At 34.4% G+C, this 27070-nt stretch overlaps 1 protein-coding gene across 2 annotated transcripts in view; it reads left to right on the plus strand.

Moving 5' to 3' along the window:
• Positions 1-9988: 9988 nt before the first annotated feature.
• Positions 9989-27070, plus strand: part of LOC143232297 (lysine-specific demethylase 6A-like) — a 124793-nt gene continuing 107711 nt past the window's right edge. Inside the window, exon 1 of one of the 2 annotated variants that reach the window (XM_076467533.1) lies at positions 9989-10189. The gene's annotated coding sequence lies outside the window, so the exon portion shown is untranslated. Of the gene's footprint in view, positions 10190-10215; positions 11857-27070 lie in introns of those variants that run through there. The other variant, XM_076467528.1, reaches the window with a different exon arrangement.

Raw genomic sequence — 27070 nt, forward strand, 5'->3', positions numbered from 1 at the left:
CTTCAATTTTAACAACATTTAAAATGATGTGTGTGTTGTTTTTTTACTTCTTTACTTAATGCATAATACAGGGGATGGTTCTCTAAAGACAAATTATATAGCGTACAAACATTGAGTACCTATATATCACAGTTGTCTAAAGTTAATTTATTATTGGTTGGTAATTAAATCTTTTAAAGGAACACCAAGATCTGTATAAGAGGGTAATGATAACATCATTCACACTAAAATTGGTTCGTTGTTTTTTTATAACAAAGCCACATCGGGCTATCTGCTGAGCCCACCAAGGAGAATCGAACCGTTGATTTTAGCGTGGTAAATCCGTAGACATATCGCTGTACTAGCGGGGGGCTACACTAGAATTATAATGTTGTTTAATTTATGTAAAATATGTAGTACTGTGCAAAAAGTGTTCGGACAAGAAAATATTTTGTCTTTCTTTCTTTTTGTAGGGCTAATTCCTCTATACCCTTACATAATGTAAATTTCAACACTGTTGTAATGCTTCACGGATCCCTGTTGACTCAGGGTGAGAGTACTTATAATTCTTTAGAATCCCCATGCACTTGAACCGTAAGAGTTTTGCTTGAATAAAGATATTGGTCAAATTTAGGGTCTGAAATAACTGTCGTGGTGCCTTAGCTATATAGAAAGAAGTTAGCAAAGAGCTAGCATATGGTAGCGATGTATGCTACAATAAATCAAGCTGATAATAGTCCACCAATAAACCTTGATAAAAACAGTGTTTGACACTATATATTAAATTTAGTTGTAACGCCATGGCCTAAAATACTTGGAAAATTGTCAGTAGAGCAGAAAGTGTGCATGATTTTGGGTGGACTCTCCCACAAACTGCTGCAGACTTGAAATGCTCTCCAGATATTGTCAGTACACCCTAGCTCGTGAAACCGAGACAGTTAAATTTGAAAATAGGAAATGAAGAGACAGAACACTTAAATTAAGTGATACTGATGTTAAGTACCTTAGTTTATGCAGCCTTCAGGACAGAAGGAAGACTGTTACTGATATCAAACATGAGATAAACGACCATGTACCAAATGACAGAAACGTGTTCAGATCTACAGTATCAAGAAGACTAAATAAGAAAGGAATATTTGATCGTGTAGCAGTTAAAGAAAACAAAACAAACTTTGATCTCTAAATATTGGTTAAAAGTGTAGGTTGTACGACCAGCAGAATAAGTGTGAAAGATACTTAGTCAATTCATAGCAATGCATGTGGGGGGGGGGGGGGGTCTGCTGAGACGACAAGGGATATTTGCAAAATAGTTGGAATAATGGACAAGTGCAAGTACCATCACATACTGATCCGTCATAGTATACCCAGTGGTTTGCGTATTACTGGTAAAGTATTCTACTACTAAGAAAATAATGACCTCAAACACTCATAAAGCCTATGTAGAAATTACTTAGTTAAGAAAGAAGCTGCTGGAGTCATTGAAATGATGCAATGGCCACTACAGATCCCCAATCTCAACCTAATTGAGCAGATCAGGGTTCTGACAGATCAGAAACTGGACAAATCAAAAGTCATCCCCAAAGAAACTTTATTGGAGTGTATTAGAGACATTTGGAGTAAAATACCAAAGAACAGTTTAGTTAATTATGCTGCAACACTGCCTGAAAGAGTGTCTACAGTTTTTGAAGCAAAAGGGTGGACACAGAAAATATTAACTATTTATTGAACTCAAGCACTTCTTGCCAGTTTATGTTGCACATATATGAAGATTAATAAAACTTTGATGTTTCATCTATGATTTACCTTCCATAGTTTCTTTGAAAGTAGTGTGAAAACTGATGTTGACTTTGTTCTAACACTTTTGCATAATACTGTAAAAGACACAAATTGACCTTTCAATATCCCTGCGTCTTTTACAGTGTCTTATTTAGTATTTTACAAAAGGTTTGGGTGCAATATTTCAAACCGGATTTGTAATTGGTTGGCAAGAGAATAATAATAATAAAAAAACGGGCTGTTTTAAGCGGATTTTGTTTTCTTTGTAAGTATAAAGTGTTTTGTTTTTAATTGTATATTTCTATAAATCTTGTTCTAATTTAATATTTACTGTCTATGTTGCTTTGTGCCAGAACGATCTAATTTTTGTGTAATTTCTTGCGATCCTTATTATGAATCAATACTGTGGCTCATGATAACAATTTGAACTTACTTTCGTTAACCCAATCAGGAAATGAATTTCACTTTAATTTACGTATCTTTAAATGTGGTTATTCACTAATAATTATTGTTGAATGTTATTTATCATTTCCACAAGTAATTGTTTTATTGTATTTCATCCAACAGTAAAGGATTCACTCCGCCTCCTGTATTAGCAGATTTTCGAACAAAAACTAATATTTTCTTTCTTGTTAGGGTTTGAGATTAGGTCGTTTCATGTACATTTTTTTTCATGCATTCGTTTGCTATTTTTTAAAAAGAAATTATCTCAATGGCAGTCTTTATACGAGCGTATTTTTTAGGGTCGCGGGTTCGAATCCCCGTCACACCAAACATGCTCGCCCTTTCAGCCGTGGGAGCGTTATAATTTGACGGCCAATCCCACTATTCGTTGATAAAAGAGTAGCTCAAGAATTGGTGGTGGGTGGTGATGACTAGCTTCCTTCCCTCTAGTCTTACACTGCTAAATTAGGGACGGCTAACGCAGATAGCCCTCGTGTAGCTTTGCGAGAAATTCAAAAACAAACAAACGAACGAACGTATTTGTTACTTTGTACTGAATATAACGAATAAAGTATTATTTTACACATCAACGAGAAGCTCTTTAATTTCCTGGGTAGAGAAATTTCTTTTTCTTTTGATACTATTTGTCTCTGAAGATGAAATAAGTACTTCTGTAGATGTGGATTCCATAATAAGCTGCCAGCTTCTAATGATGCGGTAAATAAATCCATTTATCCAATTGCTACGAGTAGAATATTCTTGGAAAAGAAAATATAATATGATGTTTAAATATAAGGTACAACTGTTATGTGCTATACATTAGATCAGTATTGTTTTTCCCAACATCTATTATTTTGTTTGTGGTTTGGTTTACTGGTGTAGTATGTATTATGTGAACTATAGAAAACTCTTCAGACTAATTATTTCGTTATTAGCTATAATTACTGTATTTCGGTAGGATATTATAAACATTTCCTGGAAACGTTGCATGTTTTAGTATACACTCGAATTTTTATTGTGAGCTACTTGAGAAATTACTTGTGGAAGATTATGAGTAACCAGTGTTTTGTAAAAGGACATACATATTAGCATAACCAACTTATTGTGAACATTGTGTCTGACAACTAAACTAGCTTTTTTATATATAACAATAAAAGTTTCTCGAGGTTGTTATATTATATAACGTGGAGAAACACGTACATGAAAATTTATATTTTTATTTTATTCGACGTTTCGGCAGACGACCTTCGTCAGGCATAAAGATCGTGTTACAATGACATAGGGCTCAAAAAGAACTGTTGAAAGGTAAGCATTACTTACATTTCAAGGATATTTTCTGAGCATAATTCCATTATAAGATGGCCTTTACAACCTGATAAAGGGCCTCTGCTCAAAGCATCGCACAAGATAAAACTGGAAAAAAATTCACTTAGGCATGTTAATATATTCTTTATTGTCATTTTTATGACCGTACAAGTTCCTAATTCCTTTTTGTACCCTAGCGGGACACAGCAGTTGACTTTGTTGTTTTAAACTTTAACTCGTGTCCTTGAAAAGAAGGATGACAGCATCGAATCTAGTTAAACTCTGCATATTTTGTTTCACAACACGAAAGGATATCTATTTTACTGTTTTAAAAAAATATTTATAATCCCAAACATTCACTAAATTAACATACAAAAATACAGCGGCTTTGGTCATTTTTGCGTCTATATATGCTGTAACCACTAGGACCAGTCTTTCAGAGCAGACTATGACACAGACAGAAGACACAGTTATACATGGACCAGTCTTCCCGAGTAGACCATGAGACAGATAATAGACACATTTATACTTGGGCCAGTCTTCCAGAGTAGACTATGTGACATACAGAAGACACATTTATACTAGGGCCAGTCTTCCCGAGCAGATTATGTGACGGGCAGAAGACACAGTTAGACTTGAGCCAGTCTTCCAGATTAAACTATGTGACAGACAGAAGACACGGTTATACTTCGGCCAGTCTTTCAGAGTAGACTATGTGATAGACAGGAGACACAGTTATACTTGGGCCAGTCTTCCCGAGTAGACCATGAGACAGACAATAGACACATTTATACTTGGGCCAGCCTTCCAGAGTAGACTATGTGACATACAGGATACACATTTACACTAGGGCCAGTCTTCCCGAGCAGATTATGTGACGGACAGAAGACACAGTTATACTTGGGCCAGTCTTCCCGAGCAGATTATGTAATAGACAAGAGACACAGGATACACATTTACACTAGGGCCAGTCTTCCCGAGCAGATTATGTGACGGACAGAGAGACACAGTTATACTTGGGCCAGTCTTCCCGAGGAGATTATGTAATAGACAAGAGACACAGTTATACTTGGGCCAGACATTCTTTTTTTTTGTAGGCTTGGATCGCTTTAGCAAGATCCTAAACCAACTCACCATACATCATCATGTTGCATCTACATGAATTAATATTTCTCCGACTTAGTTTGTTGAAGTAATGGTTTACATGACAGGGGTTGATACTCTGTGAGATCAAGCAGGAAATTAGCAGCTCCGCGTATAATAAAAATCTTAGCTTATGTCCGTGTAATTGTATAGACACAAACCAAGACATTGTGGCTTTATAGACTTGTACCGATCACCACCTTTGAAGAAACACACAAATTACTGTTTTCTTCAACATCAATCATCGTTAAATTAAACTAGCAGATGTAACAGCGTTTATAATCTATTATCTTTCTTGAGATTATTAGTTATTCAGTCTATTTGAAGGTAATTTAGACTTCTGTGTAGACACACGGAAAGAATACTTATGAAAGAAACGTATTATTTCAAACACCCAACTGATGATGGACATATTTGCCAGGAAGTACCTCCAGGAACTTATAATTATAATTCAGATATTTTCTCACTTGGATGCCGCCATGCTGGAATACATTTTACAGTGTAAACGTCACAACTTTTTGATATAGATAGCCACGTTTCCATAGGCACTATTTTCATAAGCCATGAACTATGTCCAACATGTGGCTTGATTTTCTATCAGCTCAAATCTTTATTGCAACTGTATGCAAATGGCTTCCCAGTTGCAGAGTTGTTCAGGCTACAGATATTCCACGACATCTACCACTAGCTGTCCAAAATAAACAACAGACGACACGTTGTTTATTTCCAGGTCCATGAATTCAATGCGACTATCTAGTGGATCGCTAAACGACGTATAAATCAGTCTTGAAAAAAACGATATGCAGAATGAAAAACGTTTAACTAATTATAAATAACAAATCTGACATCACGAAAATGTATGGCGATAATTCTACTTAAAACAATATTCTCAGATTGTCATGATACATAATTTCTTATTTCATAAGAGCAAATACTGCACGATATCGCCTATACCACTAAGTGATGAAGGAGAACCGATAGTTAAATATGAGCATGAAGTTAGAAACACTCTTTCGGAATAAATTGAACTGTTCGTGTATTTCAAACTTGGCGTACAATAATTATTTTTTAATGATCATGCATAGGTATTTCATGTTGTGGTTCCAGTGTAAACTATATTTGCTCTAGATAAAGCTAAATATTAACTATCCAAAATGAAACAGTTCAATATATTCTTGTAAATATGAATGAGATACTTAGTAATCAATGTGTAAAAATCATGTCAAGAACATATCAAAGCTAAAAATATTTTAATTTAGTGATTCAAAGCTTCATTAATAATGGCATAGAACTGTTTTTTTCTTAATTTGAAATTTGAGCAAGTGATATTTCAAAGTATTTATTTTCTGAGAAGGTAATCTCAGTTGCCCTTGCTTCGATTTTACTAGACTTTGTTCATTAGTATTAAGTAACGGATTTCTAGTACCTGTTAGAAACATGAAATGTAAGAAGAACTAAATTATCTGTATTTTTGTGCACCCGTATTTTCATAACCAACATTTCCAATGATGCCCTCTGAATCAGTAACCCGAAACGCTAACAATCGAGTGTTCGACTTCACGCAAGAAATGATCATTGTATACAATCTGCCAGCTGCCTCAGTTATTCTACAAAGGATTGCTCACAACCTATAGTAACAAGTTTGCATGTCGAATTAACTTACCTATAGTCATTCCTGTGGCCAGTGACTACTCTGTGTTGAAATTCAACTTAAGCGTAGTCGCTGATAAGTGCAGGTGTTACATAATATTAATTATTTACGGAAGGATTACTTTACAAGACTCTTCACGTGAAAATATGTTACTCTTTGATTATTAAATCTTACAAGGAACAAAACTTAGCATTTCTAAGAAGTACCTGTACTATTTAAGCATGCTGATGAAGTAGGGAAAGGCGTGATTAGAAAAGGAAAAACAGGCTAACTCCGTGAATGGTTGGCTACCAGTTGCTCGTTAGAGGTTGGGAAGAAAGTTGAACATTGTGTCAGCAAAAGCGACCCAGAAACAAAGTTGTTAATTACAACTAAAGCAGAGAACAAGATAACTGTGCTGACGAATATGCTGCTGCGACCCTCCATAACTGTTGGGAGGAAAGGTTATTCTTTGGCCGGTGCTAAATATCCTTGAAGAATTTGTTCACATCGGTGACTATTAACACTGATTCTTTCAAAAAGAAACAAACAAGAACTGTGTTCTCAAGCTTCTCCCGCATCATACAGTGGAATGAAAGATTAAATATTAAAAGCTGCAAGATGTACGAGTCGTATGTTGCATATGGCAAATTGAAGCATTGGATGTAGTATATACATCTATTTAAGTACCTGATGTCTGGGGGATTTATACTGCTGATGACACAACATTTCAGGTACAATATAGTGCATATCTTAAACGTTCTTCTCAGAGATTCATAGTTGTCAGTGTAAGAGTTACAGCTATAATTGTAAATTAAACGTCCAAGGCTAGTTATAAAACTAGTACGCTGGAACCATTGTTCCACAAGCAACGCCATTTTTGTACGAGATGGATGCAAATAATGAGCTGATCCATTAAGACAAAGTATCCAGCCACATATCCATATTAATATGTGATTTTCTAAATATGCGATTACGACTACAAATGCTTGTTACACTACTATCAAATATCTAAATGGCCTTTTATGCTTTTGTGTTGTCAAGCGGTTCTTCGGAAGTGTTGTCTTGACACTGATGGTAGACTTCAGTAAACAGAAGTGGGAAAACACTGATTTCAATGTACTGCCTTTTGCATAACAAATTACGTTGTAGAACTATAGTTAATAACAAGGGCCTTCACATCGAATAGCATCAATGGGTGGACACCCATCTTTATAATAACACTGTACTACTTAAACCCCCTTTGTATTTACGCTCAGTGCTAATATGTTTGAGTGATAAAGTAAAGAAACAAAATACTAAAGTTAATACACTGGTTTGAAATAAAAATGTTTAAAAGATTTTAGGACCATAACTTCTAAATAGATGTTCATTATCAGGGATAGATTATCTCCATTATCAGTGAGAGGTTTTCTTCATTATCAGTAATAGGTTATCCTCAATAAGTAATAAGTAAATGGCTCAAGGTTGTCAGTTAATACATTAGTAGAGGTGTGGCACGTAAACATACATTTTAAATTATTTTTGTATATTTAGAGAAATTATAGCAGTGTTGTCACAACGCTAATGTAAAAAAAAAAGAAGAAGTAAAATGCTCACTTTACAATGCTAATTTTGTTACTTAAAATTAAGATTATGGTTTCCATTCGTAAACCAACAAAGTTGTCTAAAAATACTAAATTATCAGAATTTCTTTTAGATAGAGCTTGTCGAATTTATACAGTTGTAAATACACTGTATGTGAGTCAAAATCTGCTAATTGAGAAAAGAGCTATTGAAGAAATTTTGCCAACGAAAAACCCTTTTTATATTTCAGGAAGAATGCAAAAGTTAATATTTTGTTGTTGTTTTTTTTGGTTAAATGCAAAAGCTATTTTAATAATATATTTTCTTTTAACAAATGAAATTTCAAAAATTACACTCTAAAGGAAATTAATTCATAACATCACATGAAATATATCTTTTGCAGACCTATCATGGTCCGGGGGTTAATGCGCTCGACTTAAATCTCCATAACCAAACAAGCTCACCCGTAGAGTGTTGTGAAGTAATGATTTAAATCTCCATAACCAAACAAGCTCACCCGTAGAGTGTTGTGAAGTAATGATATAAATCTCCATAACCAAACAAGCTCAACCGAAGAGTGTTGTGAAGTAATGATTTAAATCTCCATAATCAAACAAGCTCACCCGTAGAGTGTTGTGAAGTAATGATTTAAATCTCCATAATCAAACAAGCTCACCCGTAGAGTGTTGTGAAGTAATGATTAATCCATTATCTGTTAGAGTAGCCCAAGCGTTGGCAGTTGATAATGTTGACCAGCTGCCTCCTCTTAAGTCTATCACTGCTAAATTAGGGATGGTTAATGCAGATAGCTTTCGCGTAACTTTGTGATTAATTCAAAACAGACCATTTTTTCGGTCATTTTAGACATCAATAAATATTTTCACACTAGTCATTACTAACACTAGAATACTATAACTACAGTTAATATTAATTTAATATAAAATAGATATATTAGTCGTTAAGGTTTGAATATTGTTTAACTTGAGTCGAAAATCATGATTTTTTTTTACTCGAATTTAAAGATCTGTGGATAAAAAATGTCCCAAATAGTGCGAATAATTTTTAATTCATTGCTGGCTTTAACCGAGGAAGAACTCGATGTTTTCAAACAAAAACGTAATTACAGCGATTTAAAATAGTCTTCATTGAGATTATTAGATATTTATTATGAACTGGTTCATGTTGATTTGATAAAGAGAGCATGAGAAAATCATGAATTGTTTTCCCTGTTTTGCCTTTTACTAATTCCTTATTAATTCTGCTTGTTTTTTTATACGTATTAAGGCCCAGCATGGCCAGGTGGGTTAAGGCGTTCTACTCGTAAGCTGAGGGTCACGGGCTCAAATCCCCGTCACACCAAACATGCTCGCCCTTTCAGCCGTGGAGGCGTTATAATATTACGGTCAATCCCATTATTCGTTGGTAAAAGAGTAGCCCAAGAGTTGGCTTACACTGCTAAATTAGGGACGGCTAGCACAGATAGCCCTCGAGTAGCTTTGTGCGAAATTCAAAAACAAACAAACAAACTTGCATAAACAGCGTTTTTTCTTTCTCTTTTAAAGTTAACAAAACCTGCCAATTTAACTTACAAATGATGATAGACAATTATGATTGAAGTTGGAGGTCAATAAACATTTTTAGGTTTTTTTTTTTTCTTCATAATCTGTAATTTGTAAAACTCATGAGAGCTTGACAGATCTATACGAAATCCATAAACCGGAACAGTACAACATTGTTAGCTTATTTCTTTATTTAAAGCTGAAAAAAACCTGTATGAAGTTACTCACTTATTTTTTTATTCAAATAAAGTTTTGAAAATAGTTAAGAATCTCATAAAATATCTTAGAAGTTCATGAAATAATTATTAAGACTGGAAACATTTTATGATTTAGTTTACACGTTTAACGTGAAAGATTTCTTTGGACTTTTGTCAATGAATAATAAGTTTCAACGACCTACGTGACCAACTTTTAGCAGTACTACCCTTGACCGTACAGTGGGAAGCTCCATTCCCTGCATCTCTGTTTCCCCTGCAGAGCTAAACTAAACAGTACGCATGCGTTGTTGCCGTTAGTGTATGAGACTGCGTGTGTTTGTGCGTGCGCGTTACACAGGGAAGTTAGTGTGCTTTGTGTAGAGAGGAAAAGGGGCTAGGTAGGGGGCATTCAGTGCCGAGAACAAGGGCGAGAGTGTTGTCCTCTGATGTGCCTGAAGCCTGAAAAGACAGAAGTTTTTCAGGTTTTCTAGCTAGCTGTTGGCTGGTTGGTTCAAAACTTGTAGCCACTGGTTAGTTTAAGTAGAGTTTAGCGAACAGATGCAAACGTAAGGAGATCGATGTTCATGAAGGTAAGAAAAGCAGATGCGAAAAGGTCAAATTCTCCTACCTGACGTAGGCTAACCTTGACGTGTTTAATAGTACATATCTGGACTTCACTGACCAGAAAACTAGGGCATGTCGGTTATCATTGTGGTTAAAAGTTAATTTAGCAAGACCGTCATTTATTGAATCTATTTGTGACCAGTCATTAAGTGGACGTGACTCGGTAATAACCGTGATATACTCGGACTCTGGTTGTAATACTCTCGACAGGACATTCACTGCCTCCATTTAAAATGGTAACTAGGATATAAGCTTTCCTGAATAAACTATTGAATGTTAACGGTGGACTTAACTTTTTAGTGAAGTATAACATTGTAGTATCAATTGAAATATAGCTATAATACTTTTGCGATCATCATATTTGAAGTATGAAATTATTAGAGCAATGATCATATCGCACGTGACCTTATTGTGAACAGAGTGTAGTGTAGTATAACCGGAGCTGCTACACTATTGATCTTCATGATAAGTCACGTGTGAATTTATGTAAACAGACCATGATTCAGTAGACCCTGTAAACAAGGATCCAGTCACGTGTCGTCACTATCAGCAAAGTTACGCCCCTACAGCTATTTACTAGTGGCTCACGGTTTTAGTGCCTATATAGTGTGTTATCACCAAGTTTTTATTCTCTTTTAGGTGCATGGTAAGTATCTGTTATGCTACAGCTACATAAGTGCTTTCCCTTGACATTCGAAAGCCATATTTGTTAACAGTAATAAGCCATCTTCGTTTCTTTGTCTCCAATTAATTGACCCACAAGCGTTTCCCCAAAGTTCGAACTTCGCTTACGTAAGGATAATTTATATAAAGAAAAGTTTATTTATTGATCGGTTAGCTTGGTATGTTGGCTGCCAGTTACACCGCCCCCTGGCGGACTTCTTACGGATCAATAATCACTAGCAGAGCTCCCAGTGAAGATTATTTTTGACCGATGTTGTGTTCCTGAGAAGACCACGTGTTTCTTGGTGAGCTCATATAAAATAAAATAATAACAATAAAAAAGGACAGGACTGATACTGCGTGAGACGTTACGCGTTTGTTTTTTTTTTCAGAACAGCAAAAAGGTAAAAAAATCGATAGTAGATATGCTGAGATTTCGATTTGTGATACGTAGATTTTCAGGTGTTCGTTTCATGAGAAAGTGAGTAACGTTACGGACTCCTGGGCAGCGTGAAACGTGATTGTATATCGTTTACCGTGAGAGATGTCCCAGAACGGAAATAATTTACCGGAAGTTTAGCGAGCCGCTTTCGGTCAGACTGATCGCGTATCACCTGGCCAGCTGCAAGCACGAATGACTGCACTCGGGTAATGAAACTTTTAGCGCCCACCTGTCCGTTTAGTGGTAAAGTGCCAGTCACGTTGAAGTGCCAATATTCACGTGACTTCTGCCAATCAGTGGATGATTCGTTGTTATCTTGGTCACCTATAACCGCAGCCTGAGAGCAGCTGACAAATATTTGGATCACTGTACTGTAGATAATGTGCTCGAGACTATAGGGGTGGAACGTTCTTCTTCTGGCATACCGCGGGTTTAGACTGTGACTCACCCAGTTAAAGGCTACCAAACCAAATAAACGAAGAGTTTTACAAATTACAAACGAAATACGTCACACTGCAATGTGCTAAGGTAAGAAATTCCCTTGTTTGAAGATATAAATATATGAATGTTGTTGGGGTTTTTTTTTGTTTGTTAAAATCAGGAAAAGTTAGAGATCATGAGCATGTAGTTAAAAAAAAGTCAGAGAAAATTAAAAATTTATTGTGAAACCGAGAAAAGTTGGGCAAAGTTTTGCCCCCTCCTTTTTACTTGCCATGCGACTTAATTATTCTAATTATTGTTACACTTAAACATAATTTAGGCCAATAACATTTATTTTACCTGGTGATTATGGTCTGATACATTGCATGTGATGACACGTTCGATCAGATAATTGTTTTATAGATAACAATGCAACATTTCATTGCCTAATATCAAGCCTTGTTTGTAGATGTTTTTTACTAGCGTCACAGAGTAAGTACGTTCTGAAGTTTTTGTTACTTGTGAGCAGACTACAAGCTAGTGTTAATAATTAAGTGACATCATGAGGAAGATCTGTTGTATACGCACTTGTGGTGATCTGGATAATATGGAACATTGCTTGTAGCCTTTCTGATACATTTAGTATTAACTTCTGTTTGAAGATATGTGCTTGTAATGATATTTCAAAAACAAAACAAATGTGTTAAAACGTTTACACGATTGTGTAACTTGTGTTATAGGATCTTCACACAGTAAGTCAGAGTTTGTTTGTTTGAATTTTGTGCCAAGCTACAGGAGGGCTATCTGCGCTAGCCGTCCCTAATTTAGCAGTGTAAGACTAGAGGAAAGGCAGCTAGTCATCACCACCCACCGCCAACTCTTGGGCTACTCTTTTATCAACGAAGAGTAGGATTGACCGTCATATTATAACGCTCCCACGGCTAAAAGGGCGAGCATGTTTGTTGTGACGGGGATTCGAATCTGCGACCCTTGGATTACGAATCGAATGCCTTAACTACTTGGCCATGCCGGGCCAGTATTGTGGATCAGAAAGTGTAACATGACTAAGTATGTCCGTTAATAAAACAAACTTGTGATATTACTTCAGAGCATGACTGTTAAGATCTTAAATAATGCTGCGGAGTACCTGCAAGAGATCACGAGAAGAAAGCCGTCGTATAGAGTGATGAATGTGACAGTGCATGCATAAAGAAAAGTGTTAGGATTTGGTTGATAATGTACCAAAGGTTATAACAAGAATGCCAAGGCTTTTATCCACAAGACTTGCAAGAAATACTTTAAAAAATCTCAGTGTTTAGTAATGTTGCATAAGTATTGCAAAAAAAATCATAAATGTAACAAAGGATTTAAGTTATTGATGTAATAGTATCTGTAAAAGATTCCGAAGAAATTGTAAAGGTTTTAAAAAGACGAGATAATAACAATAATATCTACAATAAAATATGAAACGATCGCTATGATTCTAAGTAATGAACCAGTCATTCTTGAAAGAGTTCATGAAGAGGGCCCAGCATGGCCAGGTGGTTAAGGCATTTGACTCGTAATCCGAGAGTTGCGGGTTCGAATCCTTGTCACACCAAACATGCTCGCCCTTTCAGCCGTGGGGGCGTTATAAAGTTACGGTCAGTCCCACTATTCGTTGGTGAAAAAGTAGCCCAAGAGTTGGCGGTGGGTGTTGATGACTAGCTGCCTTCCCTCTAGTCTTACACTAATAAATTAAGGACGGCTAGCGCAGATAGCCCTCGTGTAGCTTTGCGCGAAATTCAGAACAAACCAAACCAATTCATAAAAATAACGGTTTTATTCCATGATTTACTAGTCCTAGCAAGAGTCGGAAAATATTTAGGATTTTATTAATCGTAGAATGATATGTACAGAAGATATTCAGTAGAAGGTGGATTAAAAAGTAAATTTTTCAAGAAACCATCAGAAAATATTAAATTATCGAGAAATTATGTATACGACATATTGCTTGCAAGAAATCCATAGAAAATACGATGTTTTAAATGTACTACGCGACTATGAGCCTGCGTGCCCTGAAAATTGAAGGATAAATTCTTCCTTAATTTTAAAAAAAGTTTCACGTTTCACGTCGACATTTGTACAGAGTGCACGTAAGTAGTACCTTTTTAAGCAATGTAATATTTCAAAACCCCATTCGATTGTAATGTAACAAAAATTGCTCTATCATTTTCAAAACTATGATAATTACAACTCTACAAAACCTTTATCTGAGAGGACAACCACCAACAAACATCAACGAGACCTTGACACACGTTCCACAAAATAAGTACACTACTAATCGTTTTTTTCCATAGTGGGACAGCGATAAGTCTTTGGATTTATAATGCTAAGATCAGAGGTTCGATTCATCTCGGTGGTCACAGCAGATAGCCCGATATGGCTTTGCTATAAGAAAACACACGCACACACACGCTAATCGTTTATTCTTGGAATCTAACTTATTCTCGCATACACATATTTTCACCTCTACGATCAAAAACCATTCAAATTAATAAAATCTGACAGAGTTAAGTACTTAAATGTACATATATATCTAGCAGTGTTCAGATCTCACCACAAACATCTTCTTGTTGATGTTCTCTGATCACTTATCAGATGGATGCCACACTTCTCTGGTTGTTATACGCTTTCAGTTTACAAATATCTGTGCAGTTCAGACCATTTACAAGACGCATAAGAAAGCAATTTGCAGTCGCGAATACAGATACTTGATATAAAAAACAAAACATCATGGGGAGTGAGTGGTTTGTTCATTCTTCCGGCCCGGCATGGCCAAGCGTTTTAAGGCGTGCGACTCGTAATCTGAGGGTCGCGGGTTCGCATCCCCATCGCGCCAAACATGCTCGCCCTTTCAGCCGTGGGGGCGTTATAATGTGACGGTAAGTCCCACTATTCGTTGGTAAAAGAGTAGCCCAAGAGTTGCCGGTGGGTGGTGATGACTAGTTGCCTTCCCTCTAGTCTTACACTGCTAAATTAGGGACGGTTAGCGCAGATAGCCCTCGAATAGCTTTGTGTGAGATTCAAAAACAAAACAAACAAACAAACTGTTCATCCTTCCAATAACTCTCCGTTACATTTAAGTATTTAACACTCCTACGAAAAGTGGGGCCTAATAGGCCCCAGAGCAACTTGAAAGGTTATTAATATTAGGCTAATAATTTTGTATTTAAATAAAATTGCCATTTAAATCCATTAATGAATGGATTAACGAGATTCCCACTGTCCCTATCTACTATCTAGCGAAACCACAGCCAGGGGAACGGGCTTGGATAAATCATAACTAGAAACGTCTTTTCGTAGGAGTGTTAATAATCAAACTATGGTTCTCAGGAGACGAAATATCTAGAAGTTGCTAAAAACATCTATTCAGGGTGCTGGTTTGCTGATTTGGTATCGAGCAGTTTTATAAAGGTTATGAACCCAAGGAGGCAGAGTGTACGAATCCTTCATTTTTTGAACAAACATTTGGTAGCGCAACTTGTTTACATGTGTTACATTACACTTATTAATATATATATTAAAGGTTTCACTCTGTAGCTTACAAAGAAACGTATGGAATTTCTCAATCTGTTCCCTAATTGTTGAGATATTTTTATATTCAGTTAAACCTTTAAGAAGCTTTTGATTTGCCTCTAGCATGCAGCAAAAGCACTTACTTAAAGTGGTGCCACAGCCTTTAAGGGTATGAATTTCTAACAAAGCTTTGCAGACTTCACTCTCGCGAGCATTTAAAAGGATTCTGATATTAATACAACGTGTGCCGGGTTCCAAACTTCTGAAATGCCAGACATAACAGAACACCTGTATCTTCACTGTTCGTGACTACAACCTCTTAATCAGATTCTGAAGAATGAGCAGGTATTACTTATGTTTTTGTATTTGATGCATTTGGCAACGTAGTTCAGAAATGTTTTTCTTTCAGTGAAATAAAATTTTGTGTTGGATTATTTGCACTGTACCCTAGTGGCTCAGCAGTAAGCCTGAAAGCTCATAAAGCTAAAAAAACCGAGTTTCAATATTCGTGGTGGGCATAGTGCAAATAGCCCATTGTGTAACTTTGTGCTTAATCACAAACGAAATTTTATGCACTGTAGTGTATTATGGAAGATCTATATTGCTCTTTTTAAGTGATTTTAAGGAATATCCTCTATTTTTCGTCTCTTTCCAGACTCATTTGGTTTTTGTGACGTAACAATTAACAAACTGTTTGTTTGTTATTAAGCACAAAGCTACACAATGGGCTATTATTTTTTAGCGTTGTAAGTTCGCAGATATGTCGCTGTGCCACTGGGGTAGGGGCTTAACAAACTGATGATTTTATATATATATATTTGAAATACGGTTTCAGTATAATCCGATAACACAACTTATGTTAAAGTTTAAGATTAAGGACGGTGTTGGTTATCCCTTAAGAACTTGGTGTCCTTTACGGTAACATTGAATTTTGTATGAAATTTACGCATTTTTTAAAAGTTTCTGACATAAACATATATTGTTGAACGAAATTCAACCACAAAACACCAATGGCGGAAATATGTAGACTCTAATACGACTCGCATACAAATGTCCGATAATTATCACCACTGTTTTTAGTCTAGATTTTATTGGCAATTGGTTAGATTCGTTAGCTTTAAAGAATAAGATGGAATAATAATGATAATTTAAAGTTATCTTGTATAGAAAATTACATTTCTTTTATTGTTGTTTCTCTAACTAGATTTTACAAGTTTGGAGATAAAATCTCATATAAATTCCATAAACTCAAATGCAAAAAAAAAAAAAAAAGAGTACACTGAATCTACTTTAATGTATAGATAGCCATTTGTATTAACAGTGCCCTGGTACGGCCTGGTGGTTAAGGCGTTTGACTCGCAATCTGCGGGTCACGAGTTCTAAACCACCATCACTGAACACTATCTCCCTTTTTGTCGTAGAAGCGTAATTATATCACAGTTAATCCGACTATTATTTAGTAAACGAGTAGCTCAAGAGCTTACGGTGAGTGTCGTTGACTAACTACCTCCCTTCTGGTCTATCACTGTTAAATTAGGGACGGCTAGCGCAAATAGCCCTCGCGTAACTTTGTTCGAAAATCCTATCCGATTCAAACTAAAGTGTATTAACAGAAGTAACACATTCGTCTTTAACTCCCCAAATCCAAAAGTTGTCTGTCGAATTTTCTGGACAAATGCTGCTCTGTGACGTAAGATTACTAAAATGAGATAACCTTTCAACTGATATTCAAAACTGCACCTACTACCAATCTTTGGATTATTGTTTTCTGATACAATAGTGGGATAAGTGCGCCATGCTTATAATACACTCATGTTCCCAAAGTGTAGAGTGTTTTATTTCATTTTATCTTTTTTTTTTAAATTAATTTTGGGGTAAGGAGTGATGGACTTCAGATTCGTTGTAGTGTATGGCATTCAAACAACTGGACCGCGTCTGGATCCATCATTTAGGTAATGGTGGGAGAATGGAATAAGTGTCAAGAGTTTAAAGTGTCATTATTGATAATTACGGGACTATTTGAGAAGGGTTAAAATAATAAAGAATAAACACTTCCGAAATATCCTAAAATGATTAACAAGATTGCAAGTAATGGTTTGATAAAACTTGCAACAAATGTTTTAAACAACAGTGTACTAATATTTGCAAGAAATATTGTAAATAATGCCAAGATTTCTGGTATTGTTTACAAGAAGCAGTTATTAAAATGTGGAGGTATTAAACAGAAATATAATAAAACGTTTCAACTATGTTTGCATCAGTACTTGAATAAGGTCCTTCATTAAAATGTGGAGGTATTAAACAGAAATACAATAATATGTTTCAAGTATGTGTGCATCAGGATAAGATCCTTTGAATAACACTACGTAATAGTACACGTAATATCTTCTGACAATGAGTGGTAATTTTGTAAATAATATTGGAGTAATAGTACGTATAAGAGGCCTTAAAATTGTGTAACATGTTATGAAAATAATGCATGCCAAATTCATAAAATAGCGCCGAAATCTAAGAAACCACGCTTGCAAGATATTTGACACTTCGCAAAGTTGTCCGTGTGATTTATTTAAGGCACGATACTCCTACTGACACCTTTGTAGGGTTATTAATTTCTGTCAGAAACTTTGCTAATGTATACGATAGTACATGTGTTGCACTGTGACATTCCGGAAGATATTGAACTGTGTGGTACAAGTAGGTATCGAATTACCGCTGCGGCTGGCGTCGTATTTTTGCTTTTAATAAATATTACTGTACTGTACCATGGCATGTTTTTCTAAAAGAAAATTCCTCAAAAAAAAGTAATTTATTTAGTTTTTTTTTCTCTTATATATTATTCGTATGCTAGAAATTTGGTCAACATGTGCAGTCACGTGGTGTCGCTGTTTGATAGATTGCTTGAATGATTAAATATGGCCCTTCAGAATATTATAAATTAAAATATTGTCTTATTTTTTCGGTTGAGTGTTTTAGTGACTCTTTGCGCTGTAACACTTAGGGTGTAATGATTGGAAAAATAAATGGTACCGCAGAAACCTCTGACAAAGTTAATTGTGACATAAATTGTTAAACACACGTAAACACATGTGTACTAACACTTATCCTATCACGATGGATTTGATCCTCTTACACCATAGTATTGATATTATATTACCTGTTTTTGACACCCCACTATTAGTGAAACATAGGGAGGGAAATATGTTTGATTTATGTATGGTATTTGAATTTTTTCTTCATTAAACCATCATGTCCTTTCTTAAGTCTGTAAGCCATCTGTCAATTTCAGAATAATCCGAAAAGAAAGACAGCTATGCAAAAATGTAAACAACATGCATCGTATCGCTTACGCCTCTTTATTAATGTTTGTCCGATATTTGTATATTTTGTGTTCAAAATGTTTGTATACATATTTATTGTTTTATTTATACTGTTTTACCATATTAGGAATTTGGAAGGTTCATTACCTTATTTTTTCCAAGTAAATATAGTTAATTTATCGTTAAAAAGACGTGGGAGAAAATACATTAAATACACTTCCTGTTTTCGCACTTTCTGTGAACTAAATAAGATTGAAACATTCTATATGTTTCACCTACTATATAGACCACAAGTTCAGTGGAGCAAAAACTGATTACATTTTAACATCACAAATAAAGACTTAAGAAGCCATCTACATCTCCTAATTGATCGACTCAGTCAGTCTGGTAAATACGTCAGCAAAATCTCAGTGAAACTTTTCAAAGCAATCATATAGTTTATTGAAGTTCTACTTGGTGGACAGGACATCAACATTTTTATGAAAAATACCTGTGATTGAATCTAGATCGTTAACATCAGAGCTACTCTCAAGACAGCAGCAGTATAACATTTGGAACGTAGTATATAAAGGAGTTATTCATTAGTACATAATAATAAAAACGCATAATAACTAAATAATTTAAGTGATTATAAATGTACGATTCTGTTTCATAAAAAAAAAATTGTTTCAAAGATTTCTGGTCCGTCATGACTTAATTACACCGAGTTGATTTGCAGATGAATTATAGAACAACTGCAGTTGTAACTTTGGGCTCGCACATCTGTTGGGGGTTAAAAAAAATCTCCGCCGTTATTTTATATGAACGAATACTCTACACTGTGAAGAAGTGGAGTTGTGTATTAATTATAAAAAACAAACAAAGGACTAATGATGGCTGTGAGTAAGAAATACAGTACACAGCTGCGGCAACACCAGAGGGCCGTTATACCTTGTAGCGGAAATTCGAGTTGAAGTTGCATGCAGGTGAGAACATGAAATGAGATGTGTTTTCTTTGTTGAGGGACTACAAGGTTAACAGCGAAATTTTAGGGGTCGCTAATAAATTTACGCATTAATAACTTTATAAAGCTTGTAAAGGTTTATTTACAATTAAAAGCAATTCAACGTTAAAATCTTACACAATCAATAATTATAAAAACAAGAACTTGCCCTTAATTTAATTGTTAGACTTTGTAGTTAATATTTGTTAACATACAATATACTTGGCTGGTTAATATTTGCTTAATTGTGTTAGGAAACTATTGTTGTTCATGGAATTAGTCACTTGTGCTAAGTTAAATCAAGCGAAGTGTCTTCATATTCCTTGCGTGATAGTTAATCGTATGGTTCAAGCGAGTTTATTTTGGTATATAAACTGTAGTGTTTCTTTACACATACTATATAGGGTAGGTTATTCAGATTAAAACCTCTTATTTTTCAAACAATGTACAAGTTAAATAGATAGAGGCTATGTCAATTTTGTATCCATTCGTGTGGACCAAGCTAGATGACGTTAGTTGTTTTTCTCCAAAAGGTAAGAATCATAGTATCAGTACATTGTTAAGGCCTGAACAACTTAAGAAATTGGAATTTTAAGAACTTAACCTACATTAATATTGAGTTTCAAGCTGTTCATGTGCGATAATTGACGTCTTGTTATTCCCCTCTTCTTGATTGCCAAGCGAGGTTATTCGTTTTGCTTACAGAAAACGTAGTTCATGCGTTGGGCGCAAAACCAATGACAGGTAAACTATCTTGCACGTGGCTAGCACGAGTTGATTTTATTCTTTCCAAGTAATAATCTTGGCTTAATGAGCTGACAGATGCTTTTCACCGAGCGAAAAAACAAGCAGGAGTTCGTTATGCCAGAATAATACACATTCTCTGATTTAATGATTATGTTGTATCTATCATTGTACGTTGTCTTTGGTTCCGTTTTATAAATACTAATATTAAAAAAAAAAAAATTATTTGTTTCAGAATTTTGCCACTTGAATACTCTCGCCGTTAAGATATTTTAGGCCGTAATCCTAATAATATCTCATAAGGTTTGGCCAGCTCAGGAGACGTAGGTTATTCCTAAACTCATATATCAAGTTAACACTTCAAACTAATCTATTATAAAAGTATATTAATAAAAACAAAAAATAATGGCGTTCGATACACTAAATAGTACAAACAGTACTGCTACTGAAAGTAACAATGAATACATAATATAGGCCATGTGAACCTCACAAAATATAGAGAAGTGGAACACAAAATAGTCCATAAGTGTGATCACATGTACATTTATATGCAACATTGACTTCTTTCTAGCTGCTTCATGATGTTTTTTTAAACCAGTTGCTATTTTTTTATTTTGATAATGTTAAATTAATATTTCTTTCACGATATTTTAAAGTGTAGTAGCTCAGGCCAAAATATATATATTTATATGTTGAAACGAATGTTTTATGAATTTAAACAGTGAAGAAAATATTGGATTTTCTGTTAAATTCTAGAGTTGAAATGATAAAAGATTTTAATCAAATGTTTATTTTTAATGAAGTATAATTAATAAAAATATTTATTTACAATTGAAAGGAATAGAAATTTAAAATATTTACACGATAAATACTTATTAAAAATAGGGACTTTCCGTAAAAAGTAAAACAAAAAAAAAACGAATTTCCACATGTTTTGGTGCTCTATGGCGCCATCTTCAGGGGTAACATAAAAGGCAGGATTGGAACTTACATCCCCACATAATAATTTACATACCAATAATGCCATGTGGTTTAAACTATCCAGAGTTACACAACATCTCTCAAGTACTTTGTTATTTCTAGACCTGGATCAGCTTCCTTGTTTAATACAATATTTTTTTCAACTTCAGTAGTTTCTCTGATGTTTAATCCAACACCTGTTTTATCCACACTACGACATGAGATACTTCTGTTAATATCGATTTATTTACTTTTTATTTTATTACCTTGTTTTTATGTTCCCGAATTTTAATTTTCTACGCGTTTGATCAATATAAATTCGACCACAGACGCAAGGAATTTTTTAAATACTACATTTATCAATTTTTGTTTCTATTCTATCTTTTGTCTCGTGAGAATATTTAACGTACAACGCGAAGATAAAAATATTGTACTACATTCTATGTAGTTTTTATTATATTTCCTATTATTGTAGATAAGCCTTAAAATATATGGTATTTATTCATTGTAACGTTTTGTTAACGAATCAGTGGCCATTCGTGTTTCAGATAATGATTAGGACATAATTAAGTGTGTGTGTTTTCTTATAGCAAAGTCACATCGGGCTATCTGATGAGCCCATAGAGGGGAATCGAACCCCTGATTTTAGCGTCGTAAATTCGTAGACTTACCGCTGGACTATCGGGGAGCGCTAATTAAATAAACATTTGGAATTGTTGACCTAATGAAACTGGACATATATTATTAAATCGTGAGGAGTGCTTGGGTTAGGAAATCTTTACTTGTTCACGTGGTTGGTTGTATGATGCTGACTTAACAAAGTTATTTTTATATTTAGTGTATTTTTTATCGTACATGATACAGCATATGTTTCGTATGAGTCATATTTTTACACTTGGATTAGTAACTTATACTGCTAGATGTACTTCCTCATGGTCATCTCAGCTTTACAAGTTTTCAATGTTAACAAATATTTAATGTTTTGGTACATGGAACTACTAATTTATACAATGATGTATGGTCTCGAGTATGAAGACGGAGTCATGATAAGCAAAAATTTGGGAAACCCTAATATTCTAATAGTTTCTAATAAGATTGAGCGAAAATTGTAGACGTATGATGTTTGTTGTAGGATGTTTAAAACTACTTTAAGATATATGTTGTGTCATATTAACCTAACTGTTTATTATATTGGTTATTGATTTTTCTATTACTTGTAACAAAAAGTTACTGAAATCTTTTGAAATACTATATGTATGTGTGTGTGTGTGAGGGTGTATTTAAATGAGTTAAAGATTGAAAGTGTTATTTTTACTTTGCAGGGAAATATTTACTGTCTGTACCAGTAATAAATAACAAAGTATTAATATTTGCATCAAATAGTTACAATTTTATTTAAAAATAAAAAATAGAGAGTGTTGGGAGATCGTGTTACATCCTCTAAAATGTAACCGTATTTCAACGGTTCTTAAGTCTTCACATCTATGTGCATAAATTAAATATATATATTAAAAAAATGGAGTGCGTATTTCATCACAGTAGTCCATACAGTACATATCCATATATTGACGCTGCGATACAATACGTTTTTATACACAAGTTTCACCACCGGTGTGTTACAAAGTTGGACTATCTTATCTGTAATTTATTATCTATGTTACTGATATTGTCTTATTGAAGTACTTCACGCCTTACAGTACTTTTTTCAAAAATTCGGGTTTTGTCAACTAAATAGAAACTGGTAAGAGAAGTAAAATAAAAAAGTTAATATTTGTCTAACTATTTTGTTATCATTAATTTGTTGCTTTATTTTGCGTGTGATATATTTGATGAAAGAAATTAAGACATGTGATCCTCAATACTCATTTTCCGTTGTTGAATCGCTAGCGAAAGTACTTTGTTCGGGATATTAGTTTGTTTTATTCTAGATGACTGTGTCAATGTGTATATTCTGTACTCATTTTAGCATCAACGTATAGCCTGTATACTTTTGCTTCTCCTTTACAGAATGTAGCCGGTTTTTAAAAGTGACTTTCCCTCTTACTTAAATAATTAAAACAAATACTAAAAACAAACCTATTTAATTAACTGAGCTTCTAAATTACAAAAGAACAGACTTTTTTCAATTTTGTAGTTTATACATTTCATTTTATACTTTCATTGCTAAGCGACATGATATAAAAGTCATTGTTGGAACGCATTATTTAATGTTTAATGCTGTTGGTTTGTTATAATTAGTACATTACAAACCTTCGGGACTATAACTGTGATAAACGCTTATCAAACGGAAAACTACATATATTTGACCAGGAACGTTTATAGATTTCGGATATTGCAAACCGTTTAACTTAAGTGAATTAACTTCGAACGTTAGCATTTGTATGGGTACATTAGATTTCTTCGTCGGAGAAAGTCAGTTTGTAAACAGCGTGAGGCTAGCCGCCAATAGAAGTGTACCTATGTAACAACATACAACTAATTCGATCATCGTGAACTGTCGATAAAAATTTAGTTCCAGACCAGATAGAAGACTTAATATTGTTTGTAAGTTTGTAAAAGTTTTGTATATAAATCATTATTTGTAATAACCGTTTTTATAAATTTTATTCTTGTTTGTGTATTAAAATATATTTGTGTTAAGAAAGAAAATTGTGTATCAATCTTGTTGGCAAATATAGATTTTTATACATATAGACATTCAATTAACTTCTAAATTCAAATAAAAATTCCATGCTAGTTGAAAACATAATACGTAACATAGTAAATCGGAGACTCCTCCGGGATATATTATAACATGTAATAACATGATGAAACTAAAATTATTAAAGTACGTGGAATATTAAAAGTTTAAAACTATATTTCCATCATTTTCTAAATTGATACTTTAGTTTTAACATCCTTATAAATTGTTTGTATTTATCATATACATTTCAGATACATAAAATTAACAAAACTAACTTCATTTATGAATCGAGAATTTTTTGTTCAAAACTTCATGTGAACGGAAAAGAGTAATTAACAGATGTAATGATCATGTCAGTAGATATATGTTTGGTAATTCATGTTCCGAAGGTACGAGACTCAAATATACATATGAACAATGAACATCTGAGGCACACGTGACATTTTAATGAACTATTTTACATAAAGATCGTAAAAGAGAAACCTGCTAATTTACCAGCTATTTCATGCTTCAGGCGCGCGCTATCTTGCGAGGAACCTCTACAATAGATCTTAATATCTTTAACAACAAAATTTCCTTGTATTTATTAGAAAATAACATATATTCATAAAGTGTGAAACATGTAAGGTAAAATAGGTTGATTGTACCGTAATTACATTTTTAATAAAGGACAGGCTCAAAACTAAATATTTGTATATAATCATTATAATTGTTCTTACGAGGACAAGTGAATGTATATAGGCATAACAAAGACATTATCTCTTATTAACTATGGTAATTTAGAGGGTTTAGTTTATGTGAAATGTGCTGTAATTCAGTTTTGACTTTAGGTGTTTACTTTTGTGTTAATTGTAAGAAATCTGAATATTCCTTTTCCTGTTGTTATTCACAGCGATGAGAAATTATGACATTAGTTTTAAATGTCGAACAACATAATTATGGAAAACTTGTGTAATGAGCTAATACCAATCAGTATAACTGTGTAGAACTTGTGTAATGAGCTAATGCACAACAGCATAACTCTGAATAACTTCTGTAATAATTTAAATGAGAAAAGTTGTGTGATAACCTAATGCCCGAAAGTATAATTATAGTTAACTATGTAATAAGCTAATGTCCCATAGTATAACCGTGGAAAAAATTGATTACAACATAGAGCGCCTTAAGTTAACTATTAAAAACAAATTTAAGATTTAAGAAGTGAAAGTGTTAAATTTTATTGTCCCTTTTCTTGGAGTGTTAAATAAAAAAACAACAACAAACCTTTCACGTCGGTAAAAAAAAAAAAAAGAAGGCTCGTGGATTGTTGTCAAAATTGTTGGGAGAGTTTATTCCTAGGTGCAGTCAAAGTTTGTATTGATTACTGATATTTTTATCCTTCGGCGTATTTTCAATGTATAAAAACGAACAGAAGGAATGATTAACAAATATGTAGGAAGCAAATAGCCAGGCAGACCTATTGGGAATGTTGTTCATTAGTTTTCAGTAATCATATGCTAACGATTTGAAGTTGAACTATTATTTCTATGAAATGCTAATTAGTGAAGAAAGACGATAATTAGCACTGTATGTTTGATAAATTAAAACTGCTCTAGGCTTGACTCAAATACTTATTGCGTTATTCTTGTAACAATTTATCGTAAGAAATACCTCTTACTTCAAGTTCGCCAAAGTTTGTGCATGAATATTAAAATAATTTGAATAATTTCGTCCTTCTGTGTTATCAAGATAAACAAATGAAAAACTGCCCTTATTCATGAAAAATGTATGACTTTGAATTGTTTTGTTTTGTTTTTCGCGTGAAGTTACACGACGGTTATCTGCGCTTGTCGTCCAAACATCAACATTAGGCTACTCTTTTATCGATGAATAATGAGCTTGATTGTAACTTTATAACGCCCCCATGGCTGAAAGGGCGAACATGTTTAGTTTGACGAAGAGATTCGAACCCCGCTTCTTGCATATTTCGAGTCGCGTTTTAACAACCAGGCCATAACGTTAAAACTGCCAAGGTATCTTAAACTAAATGTTTAGATAAACATTAAAACAGCTACTAACAGTGCTCATGATACTTTATTCTTAGCTCTCTGTGCTGTTTTTAAAACCTAATCATCTACTATTGTGCGAGTATTCCTGCAACTCCACCGAACAGAGCTCAAACTAGAGCAGCACATTTAGGACTATTTAGTTTTGTTACGTATCTCCTGCTGGTAGCAAGCAGATGAAACGGAATTTAACGAAGCTGAAATTGCACTGCCGCGCACCAAGGGGGACGCGGGGAGTCGATACTGGAGGGGAAACTATGGCTAAAGAAGCAGATAAATTATATCTGAAAGTATACATTTAAAAATAACAAAAACGATTTTTAAACCTGCCCTAGGGATATTCTGCTAGTAAGTAATACAATAATAACAATTAACATGGTAACATGGCATATTCAGTATAACACAAATAGCTATACTGGGCACAACAAAATGCATGTTTAGAAAGAGGGCGCCTTAAAATAATTTGCGTATCAATGAAAAACGAAGTTATATGTGTACTTTATTCCGTCTATCTACAAGCACAATCATCGAATTTATTTCTTGTTGTACCCTATAAAAATAACCAGCATAGATCCTTTCCGCAAAAGGTTATAATACCGGAACAGGCTCGGCATGGTCAGGTGGCTAAAACACTAGACTCGTAATCCGAGAGTCGCGGGTTCGAATCCCCGTCGCACTAAACATGCTCGTCCTTTCAGCCGTGGGGGCGTTATAATGTGAACGATCAATCCCACTATTCGTTGGTAAAAGAGTAGCCCAAGAGTTGGCGGTGAGTGGTGATGACTAGTTGCTTTCCCTCTAGTCTTACACTGCTAAATTAGGGACGGCTAACGCAGATAGCCTTCGAGTACCTTTGCGCGAAATTCAAAACAAACCAAACCAATACCGGTAACTTCTCACATTTTAGTTTTCTCCGTGAAAAGAATATTACCACTGATTATTGAGAAATAGCCATAAATTGTATGACGCATTGCAGGTGGAATTGTGTTATAATAAAATTTATTAGTTACTTTTTATAAATACTGATAAAATG

The sequence above is a fragment of the Tachypleus tridentatus genome, chromosome 11 (genome assembly GCF_004210375.1).
Source record: "Tachypleus tridentatus isolate NWPU-2018 chromosome 11, ASM421037v1, whole genome shotgun sequence".
In the NCBI taxonomy this organism is placed as follows: Eukaryota; Metazoa; Arthropoda; class Merostomata; order Xiphosura; family Limulidae; genus Tachypleus; species Tachypleus tridentatus.